The 17,382-nt window shown below is 39.6% G+C and overlaps 1 protein-coding gene across 2 annotated transcripts in view; it reads right to left on the bottom strand.

Moving 5' to 3' along the window:
- Positions 1-17,382, bottom strand: part of nfia (nuclear factor I/A) — a 460,723-nt gene that overhangs the window by 423,482 nt on the left and 19,859 nt on the right. The window lies entirely within an intron of this gene.

The raw sequence follows: 17,382 nt of genomic DNA, 5'->3' as shown, positions 1-17,382 counted from the left end.
CGAATCGAGGGGCTAATGAATAAACAAGCGGTATCCAGACGTGTACATGATTCGTCAAAAGTTTCTTCCTCAAAAGTTGGTTGTTGCAAATAATGGTGTGATTCGTCTTTCTTCTCCAAGAACCAACTAAAGTATATACCACACATTGACAATTGTTTTGCACCTGTGTCAATGTAAGCTTTTTCTTTCATACTCTATTCAAATACTTTATTCGAGGTTGTTAACATTGCTTAAATACATATAGGAATATTACTTGGTATGGCCAAGAGTTTTGCTTGTTCTCCAAATTTTTTATATAATAGTGGTGCGCCTAGATTTTAGCCTGTGCTCCTAACTTTTTAGGGTTAGGAGCACAGTGCTCCTAACTTTTTAGGGTTAGGAGCACAGTGCTCCTAGGTCAAAAAGTTAATTTTGAGCCCTGTCACATTAGCACTACTCGTCTTTATCTCATAAAGCAGAACATTGATAATAAGAATAAAAATCGGACCAGTGGCCCTGTATCTTAGCGGCCAAATTCAAAGCTTTGGGAAATGTCTCCAGATCCATTTATTCTCACCCAGTTCTGTGTATTTATTCTATTACAGAAATACTCCATGTTTTGCTCATATTCAATCAGATCTGTCAAAAATTCAAATTCACACTTGATATCATTGATACTGATTTATTGGATCAATCCACTTCCTATCTGTTATAATGGGAACATTTTTCAAAGTCGCACCAAATCCAGAATCAGATCCAGATCCAAATTATGTCAGTCCCTTGTGTGGACATCATCATACAGAAGCTGTATACCAAGTTTGATGTCAATCGGAATTGTAGTTTCGGAGAAGACGACGATTGAAAGTTTTGTAACGGACGACAGACGACGACGACAATGACGACGACGTCGGACGACGCATGAGGACAGTAGCTTACAGCCTGTCGGCCAGTAAGCTAAAAAGCAGGCGAGCTTTTAAAGAGTCCAAGTACAGCGAACAGCATCAGTTTTCGATCGTGTTGTGGACTTTGTGGGTAGTTATTTCTGGACTTTTTATCAAAAAGTGCAACTTTTTGTGGAAACATTGTGTGTAACATGGATATTTTTGGTATGAGGGAAAGTGAATAAATAAACACCTCTCTTTCACCCTTTTTTTTGTTTTGTTTTTGTCACAGTGTGAGCTTTGTGAATATGAGGGAGGTTAGAAACATGCATCAACTGTCCTTCAACAGGTTCTGACACAGCTGGAGTTATCCGTCACCAGTATGGACGCTCATATATTATCATTATCCTTATTCTTGTGGTTGTTTTGCCTTTTAATCTCATTGTTTCTCTATGGTTGGAATTAATCTACTCTTCTGTGTTTAGGTAACATCAGGTGACACAAGTTTCCAGGAGAAACACAAACACAGATGATTCTTCTTTTTCATTGGAGACTTATCTTACAGATAATTTTCTCTAGTTTTGGGTCTCTTGCCCACATGTAAACAAACATTCCGGTCACAAAAGCAGAGATTTTATACACGAAAAAGTGAATTAGAAACAGCATCAGCATCATATCCCACTGTTTTATGTAACAAAACCTGCACCTGAAACGTCAACTATAGATTAAATATGTGCGTAAGTCAGTGTATGACCTGTAGTAAATACATGTGATGACGCATGTATGGGTGTTGTGGTGAAATCTACAGAATATATACAATACACTTCAACAACTCAATCCAACTTCATGACATTAAAGTGCATCTGCAGAGTCAAGTATTATCTGCACTGTCCACGGTATTCAAGAAACAACAGTTTGTTCAGATGTTTCCACCAGTTTGTTTCAATTATTGTGTTGTCATACAGATACACGGACAAAGATCTGTATTATTGTGGGCAGGACATTCAGGACTACTGAACATCTCGACGGTAAAGACTTAAAAAATCAACAAGTGTTTGAAAAGATGAGCAACAATCCAAGGTACCAAACCACCAATCAAACTAAAAACCACTGGACAGGAGTGAAAAATGTCTATTTTGAGGCTAAAAGGCAAACAGGTGCATCTCTAGACTGTCCGTCCATGGGAGTGGATCTCTCCTTCACTGTGGTTCTCCCCGAGGTTTCTCCCTTTTCCCACTGGGTTTTGAGTTTTTCCTTGCCGAGAAGGAGGGTCTAAGGACGGGGGATGCCCCGGACACTACTCATTTTCTTGCTGTTTATTTGACTGTTGTTTACATCCAACTGACTCTGTAAAGCCCTTTGAGATAACCTTGTTGTGATATTGGGCTATACAACTAAAATTGAATTGAACTGAATTGAAAAACAGTGGAAGTGGTTTCTTGCTCTTACATGAGACTCGTCACAGCAGGTGAAACCACTTTGTCCAAAAAAATGTGTTCTGATGAAAACCCATAAAGACCCAAACAACCACTGGAGGACCAAAAGCATCCACTGATCTAAAATGTTTAATAATGTCTGAACCACTAAAAGTATCAATACATGTAATAATTGGTGTAATTCATTTATTCATGGTCATCAGATTTGACCCATTTGGACATTCAGAGGCTCTGTAGTACATGGAAACACCTGTCATCTTCGACAACATAATTTCCCAGTCAAACCCATGGAGTTGGATCAATGACAGGGTATGGACACACTGGGTTTATGTTCAGTTACTGATATCTTTGCTGAAAAAGTCACTTTTTCTTCAGTTTTCTCTGTTTTGATGGAAGCATTTTACTCTGAGTTTTTATGGCCATCTAAATCAGATATATGAAATAAAATACCAAGAAAACATGATTTACAGTAAAAAAAAAAAAAAAAAAAAAAAAGCAAAATATAGGGGATAATATTATAAGAAATGGTAATGAATTGCCTAAAGAAAAGTTAAATTTAGAGGAAAAAAAACATTTGAAAATGCCACAAAGTAGCACTGGGTCTTTACGGGTGAAACTCATATTTATTCAGGGGCCACATTGAGCCCAATATGACCTCAAGGGGGCCGGACCAGTAAAATAATACAAAAATAGCCAATAAATATAACAATTCAAAATTTTTTGTTTAGTGCAAAAAAGTCATATTAAATTATGAAAATCTTAATATGTCTACATTTTCAAAATATTCCTTTACAAACACCCATCATCTTCTACAACATTGATTCCCCAGTCAAATCCATGGAGTTGGATCAATGACAGTGGATGGAGGACACTGGGTTTATGTTCAGTTAATGATATCCTTTGCTGAAACAGTCACTGTCTCTTGAGTTTTTGTCTTCAGTATTTGATAGAATAACCCTCAACTGTAATTTACTGATCATATAGATGTTAATAAAAGTTAACATTAAATGTAGGAAACACCTGATTTTCACTGCAAAAACACAAAATACAGAGGAAAATGTTATAATAAATGGTGGATATTTTAGAACTGCCACAAAAGTAGCACTGGGTCTTAATGGGTTAAATGGAGCTTATAAACACACATTATCAGTTCACTTTATTTATTTCTGTATGTAAATGATCAGGGATTGGACAGAAGAAACATTTAACTCCAGTTTAAGATGGACAGGGTTAACCGTGGACCACAGCCAGGTTGATCGGATCCATCTGTACTATAGCGCTCCACTGTTTTCACATCAGGAGCATCAGCATCAAACTGGGTGACGATTTTTCTTAAGGATACAGAAGGTGTTGAGTAATTAATCCCTAAAACCAACGTTTGAGGATTTTAAGGTTCCTACAGAGATGATTAATGTTTTCTTGTGTCTTCCGTCTGTAGATCCTCTATACTGACCCTCTTCTCTGGACACGTTTAAGCTTCCGTTCGTTGTAGAGCCGAACCCGGCCTGTAAAAAGGCCGTTTTGAGGTGAATGGAGAGGTCTGTTAAAGCAGCGGTGGGATGGTGAAAACAGGAGCAGCGATCGGTGGATTTAATTAATCCAGTGAATGAAGAGAAAATGGAAGAAGAGGCAGCTGGAGATCACAAACCCTGTCCTGGCGCCAGAACCAGTGGTCAGCGGGCTTCAGGTTCCGGAGAGTCCAGCAGGGTCCAGCAGGTTCACAATGACATTTTTTATAGTGTAAGGAGCACGTTTGCTGAAACGCCTTTACGGGTATCACTACTTTACTCCCATGACCCTTTTTAATTCTATAATTTCCTTCTTTTTTTCACCAGTGTTTATTCTTGTTTTCATGGATGTATTAACACCCACGAGCCCACCACTGTTTTCTGACATAAAAATACAATGCACTGCCTATTAAAGCCACAGAACTCCACTGAGTCAGGTCCTGGTTTTCAGGAAGACTATGCAGTTATTATCTCAGTCTGGAATATGAGCATCGGCTGCAGGATTATTATCTCTGAGCAGTGAAAACACACACAGCTTCACTAAATAAACGGTGACCTCAGTGCGTCCCGTCAGCTGTACTGATCTGTGGTGACAGGTGACGACGGCTGCAGAGGGACCCTCTCTAAACACGCCTCCTGTGACCTTTAACCCCTGACTCAGAGTCAGGCTCACAGAGGGGTTTACCTCATCTCAGACAATGACGACTCATCAGTCCACTCCCCTCACAAACCGAACAAAGACTGCTCATAGTTCCACAAATCTGCATCTACACACTGTAAAGGTTAGACTTGGGGGTTAAAGTCTTCTGGTCCTGTAATTTTAATATATGACTGTAATGCGTCACATCAATGGACGCCACCTGCTCTAGAACAGAAACAACCCAGTCCGTTCTCCCATTCTCCACTCCCTTTACAAATATAAAAGGCTCATTCTACAGCACTGAAAACAGAAAAGGGAAAATTACATTCAATTTCTGTATACTGATCAAATTGAATTCCTCAACTCTCACACAACGAGCCTTTAAATCTTGCATCTTTCACAGAAACCGTTCCTGATTCAACTGAAGTTTTACCATCTTTGATGTGTCTTGAGTTCTTTTTGTTGGTTTAATACACTAAGCTGTTTGTTTTATGATGTTTAAGATTTAATCTGAGGCTTCTATGAATATTTTTGTAACTTGGATTTGAAACATGTTTTATCAAGGTTTTCCCAGTTTTCTAGGGAGCTAAGGCAGTGACGTGATGATCTCCAAGGAAATCTGATGGACTCAACTTCAGATTAGTGCAGCATTTTCCTTAAGTTTCTGAAAGTCTTAAACACACAGGTCGGCGTTTGTGGGAAGAAAATTGTCTATTTTTGGTTAAAACTACACTTACAATATCCCCATAACCCTCCAGAGGACTAAGCAGTAATGGAAAATTAATAATTATTACCATACCCGTGGTAGAAAAAATATATATTAAAAAAATGTAATAAAAAAAAAAAAAAAGGTTAAATAATAAATGAATTCCACTCAAAAAGCTTTAAAAACAAAACCTGGTGGAAATGTCCAACAACCACATGATCTGGGAAAAGTTAGTTTGTTTTAATGTTCTCGATAATAACTTAAAGCACCTAAATGACTTGGGTGTAACATCTAAGAACTGTAAAACCTGTGCATAAATAAACCCTTTAAGCACCAAAGTCGTAATATTGCAACCAGCAACATAATTGAATGAAACAGACCACAGTTCCAGATAGAGTTGCTAAATCTTGTTCCCACCTCCCACCAACAGGTGGCGGACATGTGCCCCTTCAATCCAAACACCATTTCAGGGCAAGTTTCTATTCAAAGTGAAGAAAATCCAGTTTTTAAAGGTGTGGTCCTGAGCTGGTTTAGTCAGTAAATAAGTAAAGTTCATTTAATTTTGATAGATAAGGACAGATTTGGCTACGCTGCTACTTGGATAACAAGCTACTAAAACTTACTGCATTTTACTTTCAACTAATGTTTCAGTTAATTTGTTTTAAGGATAAGATAAGAAGTAACAAAACTGTCATGTAAATATGTTCAAACTTCAGTTTTACTAAAAATTCTGCAATTCAATATGGCTGCTGTCCTGTGACATCACAATATGCAAATCAGGTATTGAGTACATTTACTCTCATCATAAACTTTGGCTCCAACATTTTTCTCATTTACCGTATGACATTATCTCTTCTGAGCTACAGCTTTTTGAAATCTTGATATCAAAATTTAATTTTTTTTGGGGGGGGGGACTCCAGTGCCTAATGGGTTGAGAGTATTATAAGAAATAACGACTTATAACTAAGGTTTGAGGAGCGTCATCACCATGGTTTCAATACATGGTTTTGAGATGGTCGAGGATAAAAAATAAACTGTTACAAAGAGTGATCTCCAGTATTAACGTCCACCTTAGTGTGAATCGTACAGGGCTTGTTCTAGATTTTTCTAAACCCCATCCAGGTCTGAAGTTACAGAACCCAGCGCCAGGCTGACGAGAGCGTTTGTGCTCAGAGTGTGGAGGACGGCCTGCAGGGCCACCATGGGACACCTAATCTGCTTCATTAATGCTCCCAGTCGACCATCAGCGCCCAGCTCCCACAGTCCTCTCTGGTTTCAGTGCGTCCTGTCCGAGGCCTCGCTCACCTGCAGCTGTACCTGCTCGATCACTGAACTGCGACGCGCCGGTCACACTGGAAACTCAACGCACACCCCAGCATCGGATTCTCTCATTTTAAGCTTTGTTGCTGATTTTTCCAGAATGACTTCACTACCACAGATTATCTCATTACATTTAGAACGTGAAATCCTAACATGAACATGCTGATTGTCTTAAATCTATTGTTGTAGTCAACATCAGAGGTGGTAAACGTCCACGCATGGCTTCCTCAAGTACAAGTAGAGAAAGCTGACTGTAGTAAAATAGAAGGACCGATTTTTTACTGCGGTAAAATCAAGACAAAGAAGTCAAAATTTGGCCTTGAAAACATATTTGTAGTGGCTGTTTGTGTCCAAAATCAACTGAACCTTTCCTCATATTAATAAAACATCAAGACAATTCAACCATTCTAACCTAAAATCAAGTAAAAGACAACAAACCAGAAATAATGAGCATGAATGAATGCTTTTTTTCTATCACTGTCTCCCTTTAAGTAAGTTTCGTCTTGAACGTCTTGTATTTTTCTTTTCATCTTAATATATTTGCCAAGTACCATCTTTACCAATGGCTGCACCAAGGGATCATCTTTTTTGTCTGTTATTATTCCATCCATTAAAATTCAAGTCAGTCTTACCTTTGGGAGACATGTAATGATGTGGAGAGAGAGAAAAAAAAAAGGAAAATTCTGCTCAAATGCACCAGCACTAAAGTAATGTGTGTTTTGAAGATGTGAGGCACAGAATGCACAGATATTTGCAATAAAAGGGAGTAAAAGGAAAGTCATCAGAAAATTATATAGTCAAGTTAAGTACAGATACGTGAAAAAAGCACAAACGTACAGTAAATTTAAGTATATGTGCACTATTACTTCTCAATTCTGGTTGGCATCACATATCATGCACCATTTGCGATAAATCAGTCTGGTTCATTTTAAGGATTTGCATTTATTTTGTTTAACAATGTATGAATTTGCTACAGTTTTTTTTTTTAATCCAGTAAAAATATGCTGATTTTTACATTGAACTCTGATAGAAGCTCATTTTAAATCTAGAAAGTTACACTTAAATGAACTAAACTTCTAACTTTTCCAGAGCGTGTTACAGCTATTTATTGTATTTGCTGAATGAAGCATTTGTCAATGAAACAAAGGCCACATGCAGCGACTTCTGTCTTTGAGTATTAAGTTTGGTACATAAAGAAGACCTGCAAAAATACTTAGACCAAATTTTAATGTCTGGATATTGTTACTGTAGTTTAGAAGGATTTATTCATTTCATGTACTGCAAATACTGACAGATAAATGTATTATAAATATTACAAAAATCAGCAGCTCATCACCCAGACAAAAAAATCACTAAACTGGCACAGTATCGATCAGTTCTTAGTAAAATTACTTGATCAAACAACACCAAATTGGCAGAAGATGCAGCTGGGGTCTGGTCTTCTGATTTTTATCCAGAATAAAATGAGCCTGGTGTACACTCAGATGCTGAGTAAAAAGCAGAAACATAATCTGCCTCAGTTGATCTGTTAATGGCTGGAGGTTCTGAGAGGATTCTTTCACATCTTACGGAGCAAAGCCCCTCGATGGTTCTCCACTGGAACCAGAATGGTCCTGATAAAGCCCTCGGTAAAGCAGTAAAGCGGGAGGCCGTGGATCAGGAAGGGAGATGGAAACAATTAGAAACGTGCAGATGTACGGCTGATTAGCAGGGAGGACGGATCCAGTTTGGAAAAGCAGATCCGCGGCTTCACCTTCTGCGGGCCACACTGGAGCTGGACCACAGCCCGAATGTGTGGGTTTGGAAACTACGCTCTCGAAGTGTGTTTCCATCGTTGATTTTTAAAGTGCATCTTCATGTGAAAACTCATGTCTGAGCAGCTGAGGTGGAAAAGCTGATGTGTCAAAAAAAAAAAAATCATCTCAGACCTCCTTCCCATCTATGTATGTTCATTACAGACCGCCAAAAACTGACTGTATGAACAGAAACTGTCCAGAAAATGAACAGATGTGTTTGGAAAACATGTGCTTCTTTGATTAAAAGTAAAAAGTACAATCCTGCGGACATAAACGCTGAGCAAGAGAAGACAACTACAACTCCCAAGAGGCTTTTCACCAACAGTTAAAGACCTTTAGAGTTTGAGGAATAAAGAAAACCTGGATGAGTGCATCAACATCTTTGTAATTACTTCTTGTATGTAAATGCTGACAGCTGCACCGTCAGAAGACACTTTTTAGACAAAGAGGAAGAAGATCAGATAAAAGAGACATAGAAGCAGGTGCAGAAGGTGAAGATGATGAAGGTGAAGACATGGAAGATGATGCAGAAGTTGAAGACAAAGATGAAGAAGCAAGAAGAAAACAAAACAAATGATGAAGCTGAAGACAAAGATGAAGTAAACGAAGATAAAGAAACCAATGACGACAAAACCAATGAAAAAATGTAATTTCCAAAAGAGTAAACAGCTCATTTTCACCTTGTGACCATCAACCTGTCAACAATGCTCCACCAACAGCTTTTCTGCCTCCATGTTTGTGTCCTAATGGAACAGATTTATTCCAACCAGAGAGAATCCATCAGGTTAAGTGTTCACGTGGTTATTCAGTGCTGGTACTGTCAAACTGAACTGATGATCAGATCTCAATCCCATTCCACTTCTTTCTGTTTGACCTCTTATTATGTTGAATGCTAGAATATTCTGATCCATAGTGACAAAGATATTGATTCTGTTTTTTTTTTTAAATTCAGTTTGATCTAACCCTGCATTCATTTAAGACTTCACTGTCTTAAATGAACGAAGCAAGAGACATCTACAACATAAAGATGAACACTGAGAAAACAAAAACAACAGTCATCAGCAAAAGAGAGGAAAGGCCAAGAATCAACATTGTGATTGACGGAGCAGTTATCGAGCAAGTCACGAGCTTTATCTACCTAGGGAACAAACTGACAGAGGATGGGAAATGTGAAGAGGAAATTAGGAGGAGAATTTCTATCGCTAAATCAGCCTTCGCTAAGCTGAACAAAGTGCTAATAAGACCGCAAATTCCACTACCTTCCGCTATCTACAGTCAACACTGCTGTATGGAGCTGAGACATGGACATTAATGGCACAAATGAAAAAGACACTGACATCCTTTGAACTCTGGAAGAATGTTGAATATCTCATGGACGAATAGAGTCATGAACCAAGAAGTCCTCAGAAGAAGTTAACACCAGAAAATACCTCCTTGAAACCATCAAGACAAAGAAACTGAGGTATTTTGGCCACATCATACACCACAGCCCTTTCCAAAGCACCTTGATTGAAGGGAAAATTGATGCAAAGAGAGACAGAAAAACCCATAACATCATGGTCTAGTGACATCACACACTGGACAGGCCTCAACTATATATGCAAGCAACACGAAGGCCAATGAACAGACACGACTAGCAAGCCCTGACATCCAAGCCTCTATAAGACGAAGAAAAAAAGTGTTAAATAAAGATTTTGGCATCAGAATTGTAAAGGTCCTATGAAGTGCCTTGACTGGTTTTAATCACATATTAAACATATTCACATGCACATCAGTTTGTTGGTTGTGGTTTATGTTCAGGAAGTGATTTTTAGGCTGAATATGAGAACTAAATATGGGACACTTGCAATGTCTTCTCATCCGTACACTTTTTACTGATTTTAAGTGACATTTTTTAATACACGAGTACTAATTCAGGATTCTACCAGTTGTATTTTGTGATTTTTTTTCATGCTGAAGTATCTGAAGTTTTTGGTTCATCACTACGTAAACTTCTGTCCAGGGTGAGTTTCATACGTTAAGTGAAAGTCTCTCTTGTTTCTCTGAGTAAAGTGCCACACTGAGCTTTAACTTTCAGTTCTTCCAGGTTTTCCTCATGTTCACCAATACAAACCGACTGAAGAAACATGCTAGCGGGCCATGTGGCCTCCTGCTCTCCCCCCCTGTGGCGGATTAAGCAGGAAGCCAGCTGTAGTGATGGGGGAGGTGGGCAGGGGGGTGGGCGGGTAAGGGGGTGGACATGCTGCCATCGGCCTCTCCAAGGTGACCCCTGGCAAAAGCTGGCATCACATCTGTAGGCGAGCCTGGCCCGTCCTGACCGCCATCAGGCAGCACCGGCTCCTCTGTGCCCTGACTGCCCTCCACACCGCCCGGCTGGCACGAGGAGAGAGGGGCCCTCCTGCTGCTGGGGAGGGGGAGGGGAGGGGGAGGTGTGGGGGGAGAGGAGAGGAGAGGAGAGGAGAGGAGAGGAGAGGAGAGGAGAGGAGAGGAGAGGAGGAGAGGAGAGGGAGGAGGGGAGAGGAGAGGAGAGGAGAGGAGAGGAGAGGAGAGGAGAGGAGAGGAGAGGAGAGGAGAGGAGAGGAGAGGAGGAAACAGAACAAACTGCCAGTATAGTAGTTTTTATCCATCAGTGTTTACAACTGTAACCATGATGATAGATATCCTCTCTCCTCAGAGGAGCCTTTGCTTCTACTGTAAAATATTCAATGTGACCTAAAATGATCTTCACAAATATCAACACAATCCCTTACATGTCAATGTATTAAATGCACTGAACTGTGTGCCTAGACTGATCCATCTGTGCTGTAATACCACTTTGTGCCACTAGAGTGAGTAGTGAGCCTCTGTAGTCTCAGTCTGCTGAGTTTGACACATGGTAAATACAAGCATTTAAGTGGACTGACATGCAGTGAAGAGCAAACACAAGCATATTTAAAGCTTTTCATAAAGAGACCACAGATCACATGACAAAAAACAAACATGGATGTTTCTTATCCAGACAATACAAATATGCAAAACTTCTTCAATAAAAGTTTTGAGTAGATTTGTCCAATCCTCACTATCCTGATAGTCTTGTCATTTGTCAATGATGCTCCACAAGTTTCCCATCAGTACATTTTCTTTATAATTTTATCATAAACAAGTCCACCATTATGGGTGTAAATACTTTCACAATTTAATGGGGTTTTTTTGCACTAAAACAAAGAGAAAAACTTGGAATTCTCATTACTTAGAGGTTATTATCAGGGTTCCTACAGGTTTCTACAAATTACATTTATTTATTTATTTATAAATTTTTAAGACTTTTTTAAGATGACTTAGAACAGAATTTAACGCCCATTTCACAATCTATTTCATACTGGCAAAAAAACTGAATCCTAGAACTTAGGAAAATATATTTATTTACATCAGCAGAGATTGACTATTATATACATACTGTACACAGAACTGACTTTTTGGTGACCATTTCTCACCGGGGGCTACAAAGTCAGCGATAACTGGTTCCTAATTTCAACATAAATTGTCGGGTTGGAACCTGTGGAACTGAGTTGATTAACATTACTTTCTTAGCAGTTTAGACATTTAACAGACACATTTAAACACAACCAATCCAACAAATTTATGGCAACATAACTTAAGACCTACCATTTCAAATTTAATACCTTTTAAAGACTTTTTTAAGGTATTAAATGCAGATTTGTAAACTCCAGACTTTTAAGACGCTGTATTATATTATATTACTTTACTTTATTGGTCAAGCCCACTTCAGATCAAATTGGGCTGAATGTGACCCCTGAAAGAACATGAGTTTGACACCCCTGCTTTAGTGCGATAGTAGGATTATGACTGTATTGATACTCCTTTGTCCTTCAATGATCTGATTGGACATCAGCGATCACCACAAACCCATAGATGTTCCTCAGTATCATAGTTTCAAAGAAAGCTGCTTCTGTTCATGTAAGTTTGAAGAAAACTTTAAGACAACCTGAGCATCACAGAAGGTAAAAAGACACTGAACACTGACCACAAGTCAACACCCCCCAGGACCTCATACAAGGACCCCTGGAGGTCCCTGGGCCCCATGTTGAGCCCCTTCAGAGGACACGCTCCCCTGTGAGGAGGAGCTTTCCGTGCAGGACGGGGGGAGCGGGGCTGACCCAGGTCTCCCGTGATGCCCCTACCAGCTGCTCGTCCTCGGCTCCCCCGGGGGGTGGGACAGTGGGGGGGTGCGGGGTCAGAGACTCCCCCCCGTCGGAGGAGTCGGCAGAACACGGCGGGCGCCCCGGGCCGGACAGCCGTAAGTAATGGAGTCCTGAACGCACACAGGCACCGCTCTGAATCAACTTAATTAGACGAGGGGGGGTTTGGCCACGGGACAAACCAAGAGTTTGTACACACACCGATAAAGAGGTGATCACTCCACCTTACCGCTAATGAATGAGTCCTTGGAGGGAGATGCTGACAAATACTCCTTCACATGTTGGGTTTTTTTGTTGGATTTTTTTTTTTTTTGGATGCTGTTAAACCGCTCTCTGATGTCTAAACATATGGTGCTACTGGGACACTCTTTCAGCCGCTTACTCCTCTAAAAATAATTTGATGCTCATTAATGTGTCTTCAGATGGAGATTAAATATGTAGCTGGGGTGTCTTCAGTTAATAACTCCACAGATCACACTCCGGAGCTACTTTCCTCAACACTGAAAACTTTGGACTGTCTGATCAGCAAAGAGATTTTTAGCACATTCCCAACACACACACCTTTTATCAGCAGCAAATGTATTCACAGCCGATTAAAAAACAAATCTGACTATAGGCAGGTGAAGGGTCAAATACTGACCAGTCACACAGATGGATACAGGTAAGGACATCTGGTCATGTCCATCTTTCCTGAAAGTCCATGTGTCCACTAAATTCATTTCTTTCAGATGCAAAAAGAGCAGAGCAAGAAACACATGTTAAATCCCTCTACTATTAATTAATCAATAATGTTACAGTCACATACGATGCTTTTTTGTTGTCTTTACAGAAAACCAGTCGCCACAGTTTTTCTTTTTTAAAAGTTATTTTAAGTAATAAATGATCTCTGAATTATCTGAAAGTGATGCTGAGAAGACAGTGCTCAGAGTTCAAAACTTTTTTTTGTCCAGAAAACACTAAAATCGCTGCCTTCTGTTGGTGGAAACTCTGAGTCTACACCACAAAAGAGGAGGCCAAAATACAGTAAAAACCAGTAAAAGAAAAAGAAAAAAGTTATAATGACAGAGAAATGGTGAATTCCCCTCAAATGTGATGTGGCAAAGTGAGCACATCTTTAATAGATCGATTACATCTCCTAAAATCTTAATAAAATCAATAAAAACAAGAACCCAACAATAAGAATTAGACTCAATCCCAATTCACCCCTTGGCCCCTCCCCCTTACCCCTACCCCTCCATACTGCATGTTCATTTGAAGAGGTAGGGGTGTCCCGATTCTCAATGCGTCACAGGGGAAGGGCAAAGGGGGAGGGAGGGCTGTTTGGGGCTCGAAACAGAGATTTTTTTTTAGGACCACACTACAAACGGAGGGTATGAGAAATTTCCCATAATTCTGTTCGAATCATCTGCAAGATGGAGGTAAACACAGCAAAAAAGTGCAGCAGCGTGACGAAAGAGCTTCCTAAACAACTTAATATTTTGATCGTCCATTTAATGCTGTTTCAATGTGTTACAGATCGCATTTCTGCAGTTGATAGCTGCAAAAAGATGCCCGAAGCCCATGCAACGGAGACGGTTCCAGCTGCTGACGGCATGGGGAATTCTTTCACAAAGTTGTCACATGTTTATAGAGGCATCGATGACTGCTGATGACGTAACAGGTGTCCAACGGTTGTCCCATTTCATAGGGGAATGTTTCAACCCCTACCCCTGGCAAATCTTTTTCAATGGGTACTGCCAAGTGCAAGGGCCGGGGGGGTACAGGTGAATTGGAATTGGCCATTAAAGTTGTTCTTCACTTATCTGCACGCAGTTGTCATTTTACTCTCTGCTGGAAGGCCAATGCTTCTATCGTAGAGCTCCAGTTTGTATGTAGAAAACTGAATATGAATTGTCTCAAATCTCACCATCACATACGTTAATGTTTCCGTTAGTTCTGTTGTTGTTCTGCAGCCACAAGGAGGAGGACATGTCTCAACTCCTGCAGGTTTTCAGGGTCAGAAGAAGATCATTACATAAAACCAGAACTCCAGAAAAGTTGCAACACCGTAAAATGTTTGTGTGTGATTCTCAAACAAGCTACATCCTGATTGGTTAAAGCTGAATTTTGCTGTAAGAAAAATGTATCTAGATTTGACTAAAACTGACAGATGTGAAGGGGTTTACACGCACATAATATTTCACTTTTTACACTCATTCATAAAAAAAAATCAACTTCTCAATAAGCTGTTTGTGAGACTAATCAAAGTGAATATTCCATTAATATTCCTGTCCGTGCGCAGAACATGGCAGATGTTCCTCTGATTTTCCTTCAAACACCTGTTTTTTTGTTATTTTCTCATAATACAAAGTGTGTTGATCATCCCTAATTATGTTTAACAGTAGGTTTGTTTCTGGTTCTGACTCATACGTGGACTTTTCTTTGGATTCGTCCGTCTCAAACACAATCTCTGGAGAGGAAGTGTCACAACCTGAGGTAAAACCCACAGATTAGATGCATTTTCCTAATGTGCTGTAATCTAAAGAATCCTCATAAAATTGGAATATCAGCATATCCTGCATGTCTTAACTGTAAATTCACTCTGAAGAGGAAAATATAATGTGTGTTTTAAAATACAACCTGCCTGCGTCTTGAAATATTCATGTTTTTCTCCAGTCATACAGTTTTGGTAAGAAAAAAGGTCATCATTTTTCAGCTTGTGCAGCCAGAAAACAGTTGAGGAAAATTGTAAATCACCCATGACATTGAAAGACAAATCTGGGTGTAGTTTTTTGGCCATCTTGCTCAGCTGTACATTGGTTTTCTGGTCAATGTTTTCTATGTGTGACACGATTTGGAGTATTTTTTTCATCCTTGTAACGTCTCTGTTAAGAACTACATGGTGTCAACTGGTTCATTACCTTAATGCACATGTTCAGAGTTTAATGTTGTGAACTTATTTCTGAAATCATGACCTGGAGGCTTTAGAAAACAGTCCAGATACAGAAGTTTTCATGTGAATATTTACAAGAAAATTCACTATATTAACCAAGGAAAAAATTCTGGATGGTCTATCCTTTAATACTTGCACTACATTTAGTCTTTTTATGCTTCTCCATGTATTTGTACATTAGGAAACTAAAAACCAAACCACAGAAAACAATCTAACAAAAAGTCAAAGGACATGGTTACATCTTAGGAACACTTTTTCCATATGATGTACAGTCAGGAAGATCTAAGACAGTAGATATAAAACTTTGAAGAAAGCCTAATTCAGAATATCTAAATGGAATATACTGTCAGATACTGGGAATACTAGTGGAATATGAGCGTTCATGCTGATGTGCTTTATGTTAATAGAACCTGGTTGTCGGTGCGGTTGTGATGTGCAAACACACGTCTTAACAGTGACTCCATGTTCCGACCAGGCCTCACGCTGACCACGACACGAGGCCAACTCTGCTCTGTAATCAGGCTGCAGATGATATGCAAACATCTGGCAGCTTCACATAATCCCCCCACCGTCCCCTGAACCCCCCCCACGCCCCCATCACAGCTCACTTTAATGAAGTAAGTAGCACTCTCTGTTTTATTTACAGCAGGTCCGACCACTCATTTGTCTGATTGTTTAATCACTCAGATGGCCATTAAAGCATTAACAGGTTAAAAACACTCGGCAAACGCTGCCACCGCTCAGCTTCTGCGGGAGGTCGAGGGGCGACGCTTTCTGATGTGATTAAAGGGACATTTCACAGCGTTCCACAGCTGGTGTGATCCAGCCTTGATAGGAAATAATTAATTATGACGGGCTCGTTATGTGTGAGCAGTGGCGTATCTGTAACGTTCACATGCTTACAGTGGAAACACATGTCAGTGCGTTCCCAGCAGCTGCACAGGACTGCACTTTAAACACTTACACCAGCTGATCCACAAGGCCAGGAACGGTGCGGGGACAGAGCTGGACCCTCTGACGGTGGTATCTAAGATCAGGACAATACTGGACAATTCCACTCCCCCACTACAAGACAGTGGTCAGTCACAGGAGCACGTTCAGTGACAGACTGATTCCCCCCAAATGCACCACTGAACCACACAGGAAATCCTTCTGCCTGTGGACATCAGACTGTAGCTCCACTTTAGAACCTCATAATTATAATTACACACAACTATATTTTTGTGCTTTTATTTATTAGGGGTGTTTGGAAATATCGGTTCTGCAATATATCGCGATATTTCATTTCACAATACTGTATCGATATTAAAAAGGGCTGTATCTATATTTTTAGGTATTTATTCAAACGCAGATATTGTGGAGGTTCATTTTTGTTGTTTTGTTTTTGTTTTTTGTTTATATTTTATTTATTCTTAGTTCACACTCTTTTATTCAATAATGTTCGTTCCTTTGTTGGGATTGAACTCAATTACTGTTCTGATGTTAGTTGTGAACTAATAGAACCTGAACATTTGAACAGGATCTGAAACTGGAATGTCTGTAAAACAGAATTTCAGTTCGAACACAGAACATTTGTGATAGAACATTAGATCCTGTTGGAATCAAATAAAAATGTGTTTAGTATTTGTGCAGATTTCTGGTATAATTCAATTCTTTCAGGAAATAATCTTTAAAAAAAAAAGAAACAAAACCAATTTAAAAATTGCCTTTTTAACAGTATCATGATATATCATGATATATCGTATCGTGATCCTAGTATTGTGATTTATATCGCATCACCAGATTCTTGTCAATACACGGCCCTATTATTTATCTACATTTCTTTTAATTATCATATTGATAATTCGCATCTGTTACACATTGTACAAATTGCTGTTCTAATAGTGTTTAAAAGTGTTTAAATAGGACTTTCTCTGTGGTCGGACCCAGACTCTGGAACGCCCTGCCCCCCCCACGTCCAAACAGCCCCCACAGTGGAGTGTTTT

This window comes from Sphaeramia orbicularis, chromosome 4 (genome assembly GCF_902148855.1).
Source record: "Sphaeramia orbicularis chromosome 4, fSphaOr1.1, whole genome shotgun sequence".
Classification (NCBI taxonomy): Eukaryota; Metazoa; Chordata; class Actinopteri; order Kurtiformes; family Apogonidae; genus Sphaeramia; species Sphaeramia orbicularis.
The sequence above is the reverse complement of the archived record's forward strand: the minus strand, read 5'-3'. Positions and strand labels throughout refer to the sequence as shown.